This window comes from Sus scrofa, chromosome 12, assembly GCF_054392235.1.
Source record: "Sus scrofa isolate SSC_HxYL_T2T_F1_AM1 chromosome 12, Sscrofa_HxYL_maternal_Yorkshire_Landrace_v2.0, whole genome shotgun sequence".
Taxonomy (NCBI): Eukaryota; Metazoa; Chordata; class Mammalia; order Artiodactyla; family Suidae; genus Sus; species Sus scrofa.
In genome coordinates, this window is record NC_139394.1 from 59,780,763 (window position 1) to 59,799,348 (window position 18,586).

An 18,586-nucleotide genomic window follows, 5' to 3' on the forward strand; every position below is an offset into this window, starting at 1 on the left:
AAGCCTGTTGGCGTTCACAGGGCGGGTGTTCTTATCAACTGAACAGAGGATTGAAAAAGCAGTGAATTCCAAGAAGTCGCTTTTCTTCGCATTTCAAAAAGATGTCAAAGGGACTATAGAAAATGTTTGTTTTGTCTGCAAAAAACCATCCGTGTTGAGTGTTCACAGACCACAGAGAGGCTTGCAGTTAGGACTAGGAGAAATGGTATTTCCAGGGCGTCCGTGAACTGAATCGAGTCTGCACAGCTTTGGAGCCGGCCTTGCCTGCGGATGTGAAGATGTTTGGATGGTGTGAGGAGCACAATTCCCTTCCCTACCATTTCTCGGGTAGCTTCTTCACGTGAGGACAGAGACGCACAGAGGCTCCGATTTCCGTCAGAAATAGTTTCTTTGACGTCAGGAGGTGGCCCCGAAGGCCAGTGGCAATCAGGCCGAAGGTGCTGGGGGTCTGGGAAGGGAACTGACAGGCAGGGACAGCTGGGAGGGGACAACTCCCACCGCAATTCACAGAAAGCTCCGCAGGTAGCTGCTGAGTAGGATGGAAACGGTGGACAAAGATTTCCAGTTGGGTGACTTGGAGACCCGACACGACTCGGGGAAATTTTTCACTGCCTTTCAGGAATTTTTCAAATTTCAACATTAATTCCCAATGCCAACCCCGAGGTAAAACTGCTCTGCCTCGATCAGCATCTACGGATCCACAGCTACGTGGAGCCGTATTTGCCAGACGGCTAACTCCCTGCAGTCTGGTACTCTCCCCAACTCTCTCCGCCTCCCATGCACCTACTCGCCCGTCCCCTTGCTTCCGACACACACGGGGGTCTCCTCTATGTGCCAGCATGAATCCAGGGACTTGCAAGAGAACAAGCGACAGACACCTGACCTCCGGGAGCTGGTACTCCAGGGACAATCAATGCCGAACACCACGCCTCTCGCAAAGGAAATACTCAGTTAAATTTAAAACTTGAAACCGTTCACAGAAGAACACCAACAGCCTGAGTTTGAGAAACCTCTATGAGCTGTGCAAGCCATCCAGGCAATCTAAAAGCAAGCAAGTAAGACCCAAGGCAACAATTTTTTTTTTTTTTTTTTGGTTTTTTTAGGGCCGCACCCGTGGCATATGGAGGTTCCCAAGCTAGGGGTCGAATCTGAGCTACGGCTGCTAGCCTACACCGCAGCCACAGCAACGTAGGATCTGAACTGCATCTGCGACCTACACCACAGCTCACAGCAACACCATATCCTTAGCCCACTGAGCAAGGACAGGGACTGAAGCCGCCACCTCATGGTTCCCAGTCAGATTCATTTCCACTGTGCCACGACGGGAACTCCCAAAGGGAACAGTTCTTTTAAGTGTGACTGTCATGGTATCTGAAAAACAGAGGGACAAAAGGGGTGATGCAGAAAAATTTGAGAATTCTGAGATGAATTAGCTGCTGGGCCAAATTTATGGTGACTGAGCGCCACCTGCTGGTGAGCAATTGAAGTTCGACTACAAAATGTTCAGCAAGGTAGTAATTTCCCCTTAGAAGCAGTTCCTTCAGTACAACCTTGAAAACACATTTCAAAACAGAAAGCGTGGACATCAACAATACGCTTCCATATTATGAGGGAGTTTCTGCTGTGCCTTTTGGACACAATTTTCAGCAACAACTGCTCTACATCTTCCACTTTAATCTTCGAGACCAAACACAGTTAAAAGGACAAAAGCAGCGAGAGCTCAAATGAGACTGACGATGTGCATTTAGGCACGAGGCATGCCCAGTGATTTCCATCTGTCTCAACCTCACTATTTCTGCCCTCCCTTTTTTTGGCAGCGCCACTGGCACGCAAAAGTTCCCAGGCCAGGGATCAACCCTGCACCACGGCAGTGACAACGCCCGATCCTTAACCTGCGGAGCCACCGGCAAACTCACATTTCCCCCTTGTTATATATTTGATTCCGTTCTCATTCATTATAAAATAAAGATAAAATGCACTACAACAACTGTGCAAATTAACACAGTTCTCTGGACAAAGATACAAGTCCAGTAAAATGAAATCATGGCAGGGAGTAAAACTCACCACGACAAAGCTTAAGCTCCACAGGGTGAAGAAGCCTATGGTAGAGGAATTTTTGTCAGCTGCAGCACCAAAATCCCAGTCTGGCATTCCAAGACTGGTGAAGGCATCACCGAATCACGTATTCACACAAAAGAGGCACACGAGCCAAGGACCGCCTGTACCAACATCATTGCCACCTCTGCCACCTCGCTTCGTACCAGTTACTCTGATTCGTAACTGAAAACTCAGATTCATGACACGGGCACCCAAGCTTTTAACTATGGCACCTGCTCCCTCAGGGGGCAGGGCTCAGCAATCTGCAGCCTCCCTCAGGTCACCTGCTGCAACCAAGGAGGCACCAATACGCCGACGGGCTTGGAAAGGACAGGTCTGGGAAGAGTTAGGGTTACAGAAAGAGGGGCACCGTGAGGACAAATCTTACTCGCTCCACAAGGGCCATCTCAAGACTCTCTCCTTCCAGGGAATTCTCACCTCCTCCCTGATGCTGCCCACCCCACCGCCCCCAACAGAGATCGTTCTTTTCTTTCCAGCTCTTAAACCATTTACAGCCCATGTCCCACAACTCAGTACTTATAAACCACCATGTCCTGTGCCTGTCTTGGGCAGGACAGGAACACATGCCACCTCTGAATCCCCCCTCGGCTAAGATCAATGACGCCAAGTCACACCGCACCTCACAGAGCCATAAATACACACCCTCACATACCCGAGTCTCATCGGAACCTCACGACGCCGGGGGGAGTCGTAACTACCGTCACCTTACAGAAAGTGAAACGGAGTCAAGATTCGGAGTGCCTGGGGCTCAGTGGTTAATGGGTCCGACTAGCATCCATGAGGACGCAGGTTCGATCCCTGGCCTCACTCAGTGGGGTAAGGATCTGGCGTTGCCCGGAGCTGTGGCATAGGTCGCCAATGTGGCTTGGAGCCCACGTTGCTACGGTGTAGGCCGGCAGCTGTAGCTCTGATTTGACCCCTAGCCTGGGAACCTCCATATGCCGCGAGTGCAGTCCTAAAAAAAAAATTCATACCCAGGTTTTCTAACCCTAAACCCTTTGTTCCTTCCATTGATTTACAGTCCTGGGCGGGCATCTACAAAGCGGAGAGCCCAGTACTCAGAGCTGGCAGGAGGGCACAGATGCGGGTCCCTGCAAGGGACCCAGGGCAGAACGTCACAACTCAGGGCAAGGCCGGGAAAAAGCCCACAGCAAAGGACGAGAAAGACGAGCTCCCGTCTCCTCCTGCCGTTAATCCACCTCGGGCACCAAGACAATCTCATCTGTGAGCCAAAAAAGGCATCCTTTCTCTGCTGACCTTGAAGAGCATGATGAAGATCAAATAAAATAACATCAAAGTGCTTGGTAAAAAGAGAGGGAAGGAGAAAGAGAACACTCTGCTCTCTCATCAGCAAGGAAATCCTTTGTCAGTTTCTCTACAATTTTCACTTCTACAACACACACGTTGGAAAGTATTATAGAAGCTTAAAAAAAAAAAAAATCAACTAACTTAACAACAGTGTGTACAGGTTTCTCCTTCCTTCTCTTTCTCCTTCCTTCTTCACAGCCTGGACTTTTCTTCCTTTTTCAATTCCCAAATGATTTAAAATTCCACTTTAAAATTAGTGCACGCAGAAGTAGGAAATCTTTTTATTTCCCACATCAAAAGTCACAACGATACCGCCAGTTAAGGACTGCAGTTCAGGACAAGGTACCGTTTTTCACCATGTGTGAAAACCCAACCAGTGTGTGCAGGGAAGTAGGCTCTTCCATGTACTGTCAGAAGAAGCGCAAAGCACCACAACGTTTAAAAAGCAGACATGGCAGTACCTGTGCCTTCTGGCCATCCATGCTTTTTGTCCCTGTAACTCCACTTAGGGCTGCTATCCTATTGAAGTAGAAATCTTTTTTTTTTTTTTTTTGGATGGCTACACCCGCAGCATATGAAAATTCCCTGGCCAGGGACTGAACCTGAGCCCCAGCTGTGGCAACACCAGATGCTTTAACCCACCGTACCAAGCCAGGGATCAAACTCACGTCTCCGCAGTGACCTGAGCCACTGAAATCAACTTCTTAACCCACTGCGCCACAGCAGGAACTCTAGAAGCCACATTCTTGATGGATATTTACTGCAGTATTGTTTGCAATGGCAAAAAACTAAACCATCCAGTATCTACCCATGGCGGGGGGGGGGGGGGGTTGATTGGAAAAACATTGCTGGTTTCTACTGGGGGAAAATACAGTTATTGAAAAGAATTTTGTGAGATCTACTGATTTGGAGGAACACCCAAATTTAAATGAAAAAGGAGTAAATTATAGAGTATTATGTATAGTAAAATTTTTTTTCATAAAAAAGCAGGAACACTCCTATTTCACATAACTGTATTTGTAAACACTTGTCCCAGCACAGATAAATGTGGGGAGCTAAGCACAGGGCATGTCAGGAGAATGGCACGGGGCATGGGGGCATGCGAGGGTATTAACTTTGGCTCAGACCTCAGTGTGGTTTCACTTGCCATACTCAACATGTCTCATTTTGATTATCTGTTTTAAATCTAATTAAATATCAGTCATTTCCCCATAGGGAGAGGGAATGGGGGCGGGGGCAGATAAGGCAGCAAAGACCCACAAAAGTAAAGACACCTGAAGTGGAGACTCTTGGACATATTTTAAGCATTACTTTTCTTTCAAAGTGAACAATGGGAAGCAAAACTAAAATCAAGAAATGCTCAGAAAACTAAAAAGAGAATTAGCATATGATCCAGCAATCCCACTCCTGGGCATATATCCAGACAAAACTGTAATTTAAAAAGAGAATGCACCCCTATGCTCACAGCAGCACTATTCACAATAGCCAAGACATGGAAACTACCTAAATGTCCATCAGTAGAAGAACAGACAAAAAAGATTTGGTCCATTCATACAACGGAATACTACTTCGCCATGAAAAAGGAAAGGCCATTTGAGACAACGTGGATAGACTTAGAGATTATACTAAGTGAAGCCAGAAAAAGACAGACAAATATCTTATCAGTGATATGTGGAATCTAAAATCCGGCACAAATGAATCTATCTACAAAACAGAAACAGACTCACAGACCAGAGAACAGACTTGTGGTTGCCAAGGGGGAGGAAGTGAGGAAAGACTGGGAGTTGAGGGTTAGGAGACGCCAACTATTCCATTTAGAATGGATAAGCGAGGAGGTCCTATTGTAAAAAAAAGTAAATTATTAAAAAAAGAGCTGAGGAGTTCCCATCGTGGTACAGTGGTTAACGAATCTGACTAGGAACCATGAGGTTGCGGGTTTGATCCCTGGCCTTGCTCAGTGGGTTAAGGATCTGGCGTTGCCGTGAGCTGAGGTGTAGGTCGCAGATGCGGCTCGGATCCTGCGTTGCGGTGGCTCTGGCATAGGCTGGTGGCTACAGCTCCGATTCGACCCCTAGCCTGGGAACCTCCACATGCCGTGGGAGCAGCCCAGGAAATGGCAAAAAGACAAAAAAGAGCCGAGACCAGACATCTTTTTCCAGGGGGAAAAGTAATGGAAGAGAAAGATGTGACAGGCAAAAGCAAGGCAGGATGACAAAAGATGGGGAAAGAAACAAGAAATAGACAGCTCATAGCAGGATGGGGCAGAAGCCGACGGAGAGGCATGGAGGAGGAGCTGAAACGCGATGATCGGGTTTGCAGCGACACAGAGGAAACAGGAGAGGATCAGAGAGAAAGAAAAGCGTGCAATTCCTCATCAGAGGGGGCAGTCCTCACCGTCTCACTTTCTGGGGGCGGGGGGACCCTAACTTCCCCAAATCTAGAAACTGGGAAGGTCCACGCAGTCTCCCCTTCTGGTGGTCTGTTCAGGACACAGCTGCGTGTGTGCGCGTGTGCATCCACACACACCTATGTACCTGCGTGTGGATGGCTATGTGTCTAGGTGTACACGTGTGCATACTTATATATAAAAGCATACATGCTTATATACACACCGTTACAGATTACACAGAGAAAGCAGACCGAAGTATACAGCTGTGGTCTGGGCCACAGATGCAGCTCAGATTCGATCCCTTGCCTGGGAACTTCCACATGCCACAGGTACAGCTGAAAAAGGGGAAAAAAAAAAAAAAGGATCCATGTATGTGTGACACACATACGCATAGTCTATGTGCATAGCACACATATACGCATATTTATAAATACACGTGTGCATATATAAGTGTATGCCTGTATACAAGTGGATAACATACATGTGTGTATACATGTGTACTAAGGTATTTGAAAATTCAAGTAGAACATATAAACGACGCCAACAAAGTGCAGAGCTCAAAGATAACTCACAAAGTGAACACCGCCAGGGCAGGAACCCCGGACCCTCCCCACGCCCCGTCCTAATCCCTTCTTCCTCCAAAGGGAGCCACTTCTGTGACTCCCTAACACCATATGCAAGGCCTGCCTTTACGGGGGGATCACCCAGGACACCCCCTTCTGTCTGGCTTGGGTCCCCCGTGTTCTGTGCGATGCGCCCTGGGTGCGGGAGGCTGGAGGGCGCTCCCTCATTAGCTGCGTAGCATCCCCGTACGGACGCACCATCGTGGACTCACCCCTACAGGGTGGACATTCCATGGGAAGTTTCCGGTCGGACTATTTAGAAGGATGCTGTAAGCAGGGCCGTGCCTCTAGGACAGTTTGGCTTGAGGAGATGGTTTTTCAGAGCCGTGTGCTGACAGCCTGGCCTGCAGGATGTGAGACCTCCAGCGGCTCCAGCCCTAGCAGCAGGGACGTGTCATTTTCATGTCAGCCAGTCTGGCGGGTGTGAGGGTGTGACAGCATGATTTGAGTCCGCAATTTCCTGATGCTGAGGAAGCCGAGCACCTTTTCAGACGTCCAGCGGCCACGGGACATCCTCTCCCAAGTACAATGTCAACTCTGCCGCCTCTTTTTCTCTAAGGAGCTGTCTCCCTTCTTGATTTACGGAGATCTTTATAAACTCCGGATACAACTTTCGTGTCAGCAAGACTCACGGCAGATCTAGAGTCCCCGTCTGCGGCTTGGCATGCTCTCTCTGTGCTATCTTTCAATACCCAGAATTTCTTATTTTCATAAAACCCAACTTGCCACGTGGTCCATGTTCCGTCTTTGTGTGTCCTGTCTAAGAAGGCTTTTTCCATTCCCAAGGGCATAAAGACATCTTCCCACGTTTTCTTTTAGAAGCTTTCTTACTGTACCTTTCACATGTAGGTCTAGAATCCTTTTGAGGTTGCTTTTCATGGAGGGCGGACAGCAGAGGCTAAGATTTGTTTTTTTTTTTTTTTCCATTGGGGCTTTCAGCTGACCCAACACTATTTGCTGAAAACATCACCTGTGCTCCACTGCACCGCAGTGACACCTCTGTCGTAAATCAAGTGGCAATACGGGTGTGGGACAGTTACTGGACTCTCTAGCGTGACCCCCTGGTTTCTCTGCCTGTCCTTGTACCAACACCACACTGTGGCTTTATGCTAAGTGTTGAGAATGGATCGTGAGAACATCCACCTCCGTTCTTCCAAATTCTGCTCTTCAAATTGCCACATCAAACTTTCTTTTTCCTTTTTTTCAGGCTGCACCTGCGGCATATGGAAGTTCCCCAGCTAGGGGTTGAGTCAGAGCTGCAGTTGCTGGCCTACGCCACAGCCACACGGGATCTGAGCCACATCTGCAACCTACACCAAAGCTTGTGGCAACACCAGATCCCTGAGCCAGGCCGGGGGTCAAACCCACGTCCCTGGGGACATTCTTGGGTTCTTAACCCGCTGAGCCACAACAGGAACCCCATTTTAAATTTATATTTAAGACCCCCCCCCCCCAAAGCAAGTTTCCTACTCATTCCCATTAACCACTGGAATATCCCTCAGCATCACCATTTGGGCCTGACGCCATCAACTCAACTCTTTCGGAAAAGAAGTCCTAAGAAATCCTTTGCCACATGACATACCAAGTTTTCTCCCCAAGAAAACATGATTCCCATATATTCTGCATGGCCAGCATTAGACCGGTAAGGAACACGGGCCAAAAAAAATGGACTAAGGCAACACATATTCCAGATTTTTCACACTGGTCCGTCTTCCAAATACTCCCTCTTGTCATGCCGAGTTTCAGCCCATGCAGCACATTGACCGATGACACCTCCCCAGAACATGGAGCCCAAGTCAGAAGCTATCCTCTCCCCCAAATGCACTGGCGAGGGACACAAGATGCGCAGGATGACCTGTCTGCAGAGGACAAGCCAGGCTAGGAAGCTGATCGACGTGTGGTTCTTACGCCTGGGGTGTGCTTTGAAAAGCACTCCTCAGCCTCTCCAGGAAGGCAGCCAAGGGTCAACAGCCCAGCGTCTTCAAAAAGTGAACGGGAGACTTAAAGCAATTCTCTAAGTTCCACTTGGACCTAAATAAAACCACCCAGAAGGCCAGTGAGCTCCCACGTCCCCAGGATTTCAAGAACAGAGGACAGAGCAGTGAGGAACCTTGAGTCTCTGGTGTCAGAAGAGAAGTCCAGGTGAAGAGTCACTGTCGCCAAGGCGATGCGGTGAAGACTGGATCCACTACCCCACCCCACACTGTCACGCCCCTTCTCCCTTGTCAGCACAACTCGATTTTGCTTCAAGGTCCCGCTGCTCAGGGAACATAAGCCTGTCCTCAGTTTCTGTTCCGGGAGGTATCTTACCCTGAGTAAGCCAGCACCAACGGTCAGGGCAACTGCAGTCCCTCATGGGTTTTGGTACACCATGGCATGCGGTAACAATCCAAGCCTATTTCTATTTTGAGCCACAATTTACCGTGAAAGGTTCCAGGAGGAGTTTCTTTCCTCTTAGGCAACAAGTAACTCAAAAACACAGAAAAACTGGAGTTCCCGTCATGGCTCAGTGGTTAATGAATCCGACTGGGAACCATGAGGCTGCAGGTTCCATCCCTGGCCTTGCTCAGTGGGTTAAGGATCCGACGTTGCCATGAGCTGTGGTGTAGGTCGCAGACGCGGCTGGGATCTGGCATTGCTGTGGCTGTGGTGTAGGACGGCAGCTACAGCTCAGGATCTGACCCCTAGCCTGGGAACCTCCATGTGCCATGGGTGAGGCCCTCAAAAAGACAAAAGACAATAATAAAAATGTAGTCAGTCACGGAAATAGTCAAGCAGGGGGGAAGTGGGAGCCATACCCCTCACCAAACTAAATGCCCAGTGAATCAAATATTTAACAAACATTAAACAAATTTAACAAGAATTGAGCAAATATTATAACTGCCTTCATAGAGGAGACTGGAATAGGATCCGCAAGTTCAATAACACGCTCTTAATAACTCTATAGAAACAGACACTCGCTTCAACTGCCAGCACCAGTCCAAACCGCTTTCATGAAAACTAGTAAATGCCCATAGCCTTTGACCCAGCCATCCTTCTAAGAATTTACCTAGGGGTGGACTTTTACACATAGGAAACCCCTTACATGTGAGGTTCTTCACCGCTATATTCTACTAATAGAAAAAGATACATGTATTAAATATGGACACAAATGCAGCGTAACAGAGTGGAAAACAATACACCAAGTAACACGGTAGCGGTAGCACACACAATGAAACATGCTAAGGCTCTAGAAACTCAAGACAAAACCTCACGTGGTTTGCGAAGATCTCCAACACGTTCAGATGACAAAAGAAGGGTGTGGCATGATGTGTGTCACACGCTACCATTTGCGTTAAAAAGGGAGGGAAATAAGAAAACACGTGCCTACTTGCTGGCATATACCCAAGAGAACCCTGGAGGGAGGGACCCAGTGGGAGGAAAGCTCGTCACTGAACACCGTTCAGCGCTTTTAACGTGTCGCAGCCACGTGGTGAAGACATTACTTCTGCCAAGAGTATTATTATTTATCGCCTCCTGCTGTTGGGAGGGTGTTTGGGAACTGTCTGCGGGTATTCTCAACCACGAGGCACAGGGGAAACTTGTGACATCACTGGCTGAAGAATTAACCATCCCTCTCCGTTCTCGACTTGGAGCTTCTTACGTGGAGGTACCTTTCCTCATGTGAGCGGTTTACCTGTTCCCTGCAGCTCAGGGTGTCCTAACTGCTGTACAGGTGGGTCAGCTAAACCAGGCACCCCCTCGGTTAAGAATAACCTCTGTCTTCCTCTAGACCTGTGAGGGGCTTTACTGGGTCGTCCTCCTCTGACGGCTGCAGACACAACCTCCTTGCTCGTCTGCGTTGTACACACCTAACTGTGTCGACATTTCCCTCGCCTGACTGGACTCAGAATGAGCATCCCAGGAGGAGAACAAACCCCACCAGGATCACCTCTCAGCCCATCTCACGTGCCTCTGTTAACTTCAGGTTCTAATCTCTGCTAAGCAAGGTAGGCCGACTATGGACCAAAGTTACTCCCCTTTCCAACGAACTACCCAAGATAATCAGTGAGGCAGAGACAAAGCTGTGTGTTGCACGAAGTCCCATTTCATTTTTCTCTTCCTGAGCACAAAGACTACATTTCCCAGTCTTCCCTTGCAGTTAGGTTGGAGCCATGTGACTGGCTACAGCCAATGGGCTGTTATCTATGAAATTGCCAGGTGACCGCATATAAGAGAGGTGCCAGACCTCCACACTCCCTCTCTTCTCTGACCATGGAAACCTTGTGTCGAGATTGCACAGCCGTAAGATGGGAAAACCTGAGTCATTATTTGAAGGGAACTGTCCCAGAGAACCACCAGACTTTCCACGAGGCAGGCAAAAAAAAATTTAAGTGGTAAACCCCTAAGGGTCCCAGGTTTGTTTAGTTATCAGGACCTGATCACATTCTGACTCAGTCAACTTTTGAATCAATCAAAATATGCTGAGTGCTTCCTATATACCAAATTCTCCTAGGTGTTAAAAGCTAGAAGGGGAAAAAAATTTTTTTTCATTCAGTGAACAGTATCTATTAAGCATTGTGTCAGGTTTTGGTCCCTATCCTCAAGGTACTTAAAATTTAGATGGAGAGACAACACTTTCAGAACAAATATTAAACTATGTGGCCTCCCTAGCTCCATCAGCTCCCTACGACTATTCTCTCAGAGCACCACAGGTTTTTCTTATCTGGATGAATCTTTAATTCATGTCTGTCTCTCTCTCTGAATGATAAAGAGCTCAAATGGAAAAACTAGATTTTTTTGTTGTTGGTTGTTGTTTTTTGTCACCATACTCCCATTACCAGTGCTTGGCGCACAGAATCTGTCAAAAGAAACATTCCATTTGCTACATTTTTTGGATTAATGGTATTTCATTACCAGAAATTTAACATTCTTGACTACATTCAGTACCACCTTGGTTCCACTATCCTTGGGCTCAACGAGAAAGAGAGAAAATCTCCCTTTACTGATTTCAGAGCATCCTTTGCCCATGAGGTGACCCAGAGCGTGAGTGTAGTTCTGGGAACAGAAGTAAAAAAGTAATGGCTGAGCTCACGTCTATGCTCCTCAGGCATCTTCTACTTGGGCAAGAGTTGTTTTATCACTTCAAGCAACATCAAGTATAAACTAATTTTTCTTAGGAAATCCCAGGACCAGCAGATAAAAAAAAAAAATCACCCTTTGTAGACATCATCCTTCTTATAAACCAAGCTGTAAACTGAAAACAAGCATTGGAGGAACTGAAATGGTGGCACAGGGGCAATACTTTTTTTTAATGGACTCCTCAGTGTAAATTTTTCCTCTGCCTTGTTTGGCTGCCAACAACGAGCTGCAAGACATCAATTCCAGGTATCACATTTTATTTTTGAGCTGCTCAAAGAAAACGTATCTCAAGTTAAATGGAAAAAGCACATCCCCTAAGAAAATGGGCACATCGCCTTTTGATCTGAGCCGTTGTTCTGCTTGGAAATACAGCTTTGCTCACACACAACCACCACCTCGGCCTCTCAATCACTTCCTATGTCCTACAATCCTCAATATAGTGGGTGGTGTGAAGATTAAAGCTTAGCCAATTAGCCACCCACGACAGCCAAGTTAATCACATAATCTTGGAGACGGTCACAGAGCAGTGAGGATGCAATGACTTTTTTCTCTTTTTCTCCTCTTTACGAAGATTTAACTAATTGTGACTTAGCAACGCTCTCAAATCTCAAGAGCAGTAGGGCTTGACTTCAGAAGCTGTGTCACTGCTTTTCTAAGTTACCGCTTATCTTCTAAGAGACATTGTTCCCAGATTTCTCTAACGAGTTTCCAAATGCCCTCAATTAGTCAACCATGGCTCATTCAGACCCAGGTCTCCCAGCAAGGCTTGCTGCTTTGCAAGAATCATCCGTAATCCGTGAGGTGCCACTCCCGTGTCCTCACATGACAGCTCCACATTCAATGACGGGAGAGCCACACTCAGGTCTGCTTAAAGGAACCGCTAATCCAAACTGAGGTCTGACAATACTTTCCTCTCCTTAATAAGGCTGCATACGAGGGGGAAGCAAAAACAGGAGGACAGGGAGGGGCGGCAGGATGCGAGGGAAGGAGGGATGGGCAAGAGAGACAGAGACAGAGCAAAATCCGGGGCAGAGAAGAGAGGTGGAGGAGGACACGGAGGAAACGGGAATGGAGAGCAGAGCGCTCGGAGGACAGAGGTGCCACAGGGTGTCCTGGTGGGTCAACGGGTCTTGCGGTGCTGCTGCCAGTTATCACTGGGCTTCAAACTGCTGAGCCACAGATCAAGCCCAGTCCTCCCGCAGTGAGGGAGGTGTTTCTGTGGGTGGTGACCTAAGGGAAAGACTGTGCCCCCCCAGCCCTGGTCCCCTCCCCAGTGACAAGGTAACCCACGTTGGTATCAAGAATGACAGAAGCCGACAAAAGTCCTGGAGGAATCCAGAGATGAGAGAGGCCAACACAAGTGCCAGAGGAGCCCAGGATGAGCAACTGACCAACGGAGGCCAGGAGAAGTCGCGGGCTATGAGCTACCAGCGGGCGGGGAGGGAAGGAGGCTTCTCCAGAGACAGACCTGGATGGTCCCTCCTGGGGGTCTCAGAAATGACTGAGCAGCCTGGCATCAGGAGGGCGACGGCTCACCATGGACCCCAGCTGGTCATGTGTCTACGACTGAATGCAGGTCCTTAGGAGGCCAGGCCAAGCCCCAGAGTTACCAGGGAATGGGAAGCAGGAGATGGAAGCGGGGGGACCTCCAGGGCGGGGTTCGTGAGAACAAAGGCAAAAGGAATTGGACATGGGCAGGCGAGTGAAACCCAAGCCTGGAAACTGACCTCAGCTCTCAGCCCATCTCGTCTGGCCAACTGCCCGACCTCACCCGTGTTCACGCTTGCCACCCACCTCCCTGCAGAGCTGGGGTCGGGTCATGCCACTTGTGTGTTCAGTTCACGGCCCTTGAGATTTCCCGGGGACTCTTCCGCATATTTTACAATGGTTGTCCCTAGTACGCACTTCATATACATGTTTTGTTTGTTTTGGCTGCCCTCAGGCATACGGAGTTCCTGGGGCCAGGGATCAGCTCAGAGCCACACTTGCAACCTATGCTGCAGCTGCGGCAACTCTAGATCCTTAACCCACGCTGCTGGGCTGGGGATCGAACCTGCGTCCCAGGGCTGCAGAGACGCCACCGATCCCGACGCGTCACAGCGGGAACTCCTGCTTTTCCTTAATGATCAGATTCTCCTGGAACGTCTCGGGGAGTTGCACTTTTTTTGGACAGTTATGGACTGAACTGTGTCCCCACAAAAACTCATTTGGCAAAATCTTAACCCCCAAGTAATTCAGAATGAAAGGGGATTTGGAGAGGATTCTTTAGAGAGGCAGTTAAACCAAGGTCAGGAGCGTGGCCCTAGTTCAATGACATCTTTCTGTGAAAATGAAGTGCGGACACAGACAAACGACAGAGGAGAGACAGGGAGGAGACGGCTGTTGACATGCCAAGGCCAAGAGGCCTGGAACAGGTCCTTCTGTCCAGGATCCTGTTGTCCTCAGAAGGGACCAACTCCGATGCCAACCCCTCAATCCCGGTCCTCCAGCCTCCCGAACTGTAAGAAAATACATTTCTGTTGTCCAAGCCACCCAGTCTGTGGGACTGTGACAGTAGCTCTAGCGCACTGATCCAGAAGGTACACACAGACACGGGTCCAGGGAAGTCTGAGCCATCCCGGCCACCGAGCAATCACCAGGGATCCACCTTCCAGGCCGCCTACCGTTCGCTTTCTTCTGTTCGTCTACGACTGACGGGCCGTCTTTACAGGGAGCAACATCTAACGGTCACACTGGTTTCTCGCCCTTGGCCAGACACCTGCTGCCTGGAACGGGCTGTCACGGCCTGTTCTCTCCATATTAGTTCTTCCGATCACTCCTTGGGAGTCATGACTCTATAGTGCTTATGTACTTGTAAGGACAACTCCCTGGAAGAATATTCTGGACTACCTTAGACTTCTGTGCCTGAACGAAAACGATTGAGCCATATATATGGTCCCTGCGCAGTTTCACCTCGAGAGCATGTGTGAATAAGCCCGGCTGATTAGCAGCATGATTTCAAACCCTCGGGACTCCGTTATCTCTGCTTCACAGCCTCCCCCATCACCAATAAGGAACACCCGCAGGCCCACCATGCAGATCAGCCTTCCATTAAACCCACGAGGAGCAGGGGGCGTCCCCGGAATAGGACCTTCAGAGGAAACACCTGTGCGGCTAACCGGCCACATTCCCGAAAGTTCTCCCACCACTTAATTTTTTTTTTTTTTTAATTGAAGGAGGCTTCAGGGAAGTCGTTGCCAGCCATGGATTCCATTGCTAGAATACACGTGCAGCTGTCTGCTATCAGGACAACACGCAGCAAGCTGGCACGGAGGAAAGGCACACAGGACGAGGGCTGAGAGGCGAGAACCAGAAGGTAGAGGGTCAGGGAAGCCAGGTCCCCCTTGAGCACTCAGGGGGACGGGTGGGGGGGGTCCCCAGCAAACAAAGGGGGCAACAGGAGCTCCCTCCCAGCCTGAGGGACACCTTGCCTCAGGAAAGGCTTTAGAGTTTACCCAGCCCCTCGGGTAACCATCAGCTCACAGGGTTCAAACAATGAACAAGAGGCAGAAGACAGGCCCCCATTTGAAGGGCCATGGGTTTTGAAGCCCAGAGGGTAGACTAGGAAGCAACAGAGCCGTGTTCTTCTAACTGCTGGTTCTGCTCTTCTTACAGCTCAATAATTAGGAGGTCACATCTCACAATAAATATAATCAACAGCCATTTAAAAAAAGTTCACAACTATAGACACACAGCTGCAGAGAAATCCCAAGGCTGAGATGGACCAGCCTCACCATCTTGGGCGAGTTCCTGGATCCTCTGAGCCTCAGTTTCTCTTGTGTAAAAGGGGAGGTGATGAAGCTTTCCTGAGCCCAGGAAACCTGAGCGAAGAGAGCCTGGCACGTAGAAAACACGCAGCAGATGGAAGCTATGAGCTCTCATCACTCGGACCCTGTGATGGAAAGCAGTGGTTTTAACCTCACCACCTGTCAGAACCACCCAAGGAGGGGTCCCTGCCCCGTGCTGCCCATGTCAGGGCTACCCGAGAGCCTCTTGGGTGCTTCTGATGCAGACTGCCACAATGAAGTGATGCAAGACAGAATTTCGCAAGCTCTAAGGATCCTGTTAGAAGGCAGATTTGATTCACGTGGGCTGGGGTCTAAGACCACATTTTTTTTAAAAAGGTTTTGTTGAAGGACAGTTGATTTACCGCATTGTGTTAATTTCTGCTGCACAGCAAAATGGTTCCGTTATACAACTATCTTCATATTCTTTTCCATTATAGTTTATCACAGGATACCGAATAAAGTTCCCTGTGCTCTATTATATAGCAGGACCTTGTTTAGCCAGCCTACACATCAGAGTTTGCATCTGCTCAGCCCGGACTCCTACCCAGCCCTCCCCCACCTGCGCTCCACCTTGGCAGCCACCAGTCTATCGACAACACCTTTCTAGCATGTTCCCAAGGTGCCACTGACCCTGCTCGGCAACGAGCTGTGCTTTAAACAGCAAAGAAACAGATTCTATAGGAGAGAGGGGTGACCAGAAGAACTGGGGTGACAAGTGAGAGGATACCCAAAAGCCACAACCCCACCCCCACCCCCACCCCCAGCCAAGTCCTAATGCCCAGGTTGGCCCCTTCAACGTCATTAAACAACATTGAGGAACAGCAGAACCAGACACACAAGAGGCTCTGGAACATCGCTGTCCCCCCTGGTCAGAACGGCCACCCCCACGCCACCGTGGGAGGATGTCCAGGCTTCCCCCTCTGCCACCGGCACCTGTGTGGCCCCCCTCCCCACCCCCAACTCTACCTTTGCTCCATTTCTGGATTTCAAAGCAAAGGCTCTCCCCAACAGATGGTACCCTCTCCTCCCCCTGGGTCCCCCTGTTCTTTTTCACCAGCCCCGCACCTCCGCCTTCATCCTCCGCCTCGACTCCCGCCTCGGCCGGGGCTGCATCCACCAGAGGAGCGCTGGGCACCACCACGGCTCAGCCCTCTGGAGGCCCCGGCGTCCTTACCCATCCCGCCCGGACACAACCAGCCCCTCCGTGCCGGACCCCTGGCTTTTCTCTCTCCACAGAAACAACTCAGGATTCCATCCGGCTTCCCGAAGGCCATCAGCTCCTCCTACACACCTTGGATCACACGCTCCTGAGAAGACCGGAACCCACAGGAAGCTGCTCCCATCAGCTCGCCCTGGCGCAGTGGTTTTCAAGCCTGCGCATCCCAGGATCACGACCCCCTCTAGGACCACGCCCCCCCCCGGCCCCGCCCCTGGGTTTAATTGCCTCGGGCAGAGCCCGGGTGAAAAACACCGCGGCCCTTGGGAAACCGTATTATTCCTAAGCAGGGGCCAGCAATCAGGAAGGAGCTGCTGCCCATAATGAAGGCAGCATCTCTTGTGGGGAAGGCAGGGCGGGGCGGGGGGGGACACAAGTTTCTCTCATCTCTTTTGGGATGGCTCCCACCAGGAGTTAACAGAGTTCTAGAAGCAGCAGAGAGGTCAAGCCTAAAGATATCACCATGTATCGTTCCCTAACCTCACCTTGGGAAGCCAACGCCCTGCTGCTCCTCTAATTCCGTGAGCCAGGGGCTACGGACTTCAGGATGCGTTTGGATAACAAGCCAATTTTTTAAAAAATCATTTTCCAACACAGATAAGGACAGGACTTCTGGAGTTTAAAAGGCAGCTAACATAGCAGAAAGCTCAACCAAAGGGTGAAAGGCCGGCTTCTGAGTGGAAGGGGGGAGGGGGTGGGATCGCTGGGGAGGCTGGGGTTCGCAGATGCAAACTATTCCATTTGGAATGAGCAGACAACGAGGCCCCGCTGTATAGCAAAGGGCACCACAGCCAATGTCCTGGGAGAGAACATGATGGAAAATAATACATGTTTTTTTGCAAAGTAAAAAAAAAAAACAACAAATTTTTAAAAAAGAGACACTTAGTGACTTCATCTGTATTCTACCTAAACAGTCTTCCTCCAAGATGGAATGCAGCTGAACACACCTGGTTTACTGAGAAATTTAACAAAAAATGCAATTGAATAGAAAATGAGAGTCAAACCGTATAAATGAACAGACGGTATTTTGCTGTTTAAAGACGTCAAGCCATTCAGGAAGCAGCGGCAATCGCCGCCCACGCATCTGCCCCGCGCCGCGTGATCCCTGCAAAGAAAAGCATCGTACCTGATGGGTTCCGGCTCTGCGCCCTCCTTCTTAAAGGAGGCCAGAAGGAGTCTCTCTCGAGTTACAAGATCGTCCAATAGGTTCTGTCTTCGGTCTCCTTCGAGCTGCGTGCTGCGGGCATCTCGTTAAGGTCCAACAGGGGGTGAACGACTTCCTTGACCTCTGACGTCACTAACTGAGCTCCCCCAGCCACAGGCTAATCCGGCCCACCCAGGAGAGGCCCCGGCCAGCCTCCTCCTCCTCCTGTTCTCATCTCGGACTTGACAGATCCTTCCGGAAAAGGACCCTGCCGGAACCTTGAGGGGCCTCGAGCCCGGACACAGATGCGCCCCACGAGGTCCCTCACTGAGACATGCAGATGCAGATTCCATGTCCCTCCCGGGGACCCACCCTGGGTGGTGTTCCTTTCGACAGGGCCGCCTGGCTCAGGGGGTCCTTAGGTTGGCGCTGGAGGCCCCAGGGGTCAAGGGTGTTTTGCTAGATGTGAATACCCTAGGCTACTCTGTTGGAAAAGGAAAAGGGAGAGGGAACCATTTTCTCGCTGCCCTCCTTTTCCATGGGAATACCTAGGAGCACACCTGGAATCGATTTCGTAAAGAGCTGCTCTAGAAGTTGCTACCATCGCTCATTAAATGCACTGCATGATCTTTAAACAAAATTACAAAGAAAGAGTCATATGTTCCTGCCTTCGTCTACTAAACGTGCTGGATTAGGCGTCCAAAGGCCTACTGGTCCTGCGCTGACCATTATTTATGACCCGGAACCAGGTACCTGACGGGCTGTTTCCTTGTGTGTGACCCTACATAAGCTTTCACAGCTTTTCCAGTACCATCCATGGCCACAATGTTCCCGGTTCAG

General features: G+C 49.7%; 1 long non-coding RNA gene across 17 annotated transcripts in view; it reads right to left on the bottom strand.

Moving 5' to 3' along the window:
* LOC100622718 (syntaxin-8) overlaps positions 1 to 18,586 on the bottom strand; it is a 251,867-nt gene that overhangs the window by 209,462 nt on the left and 23,819 nt on the right. For 11 of the 17 annotated variants that reach the window (XR_014821848.1, XR_014821846.1, XR_014821847.1 and 8 more), the window contains exon 4: positions 17,729 to 17,839. The exons of the other annotated variants lie outside the window; for them this stretch is intronic. This is a non-coding gene — a long non-coding RNA (syntaxin-8). The remainder of the gene's footprint in view (positions 1 to 17,728; positions 17,840 to 18,586) is intronic. 17 annotated transcript variants of the gene reach the window in all.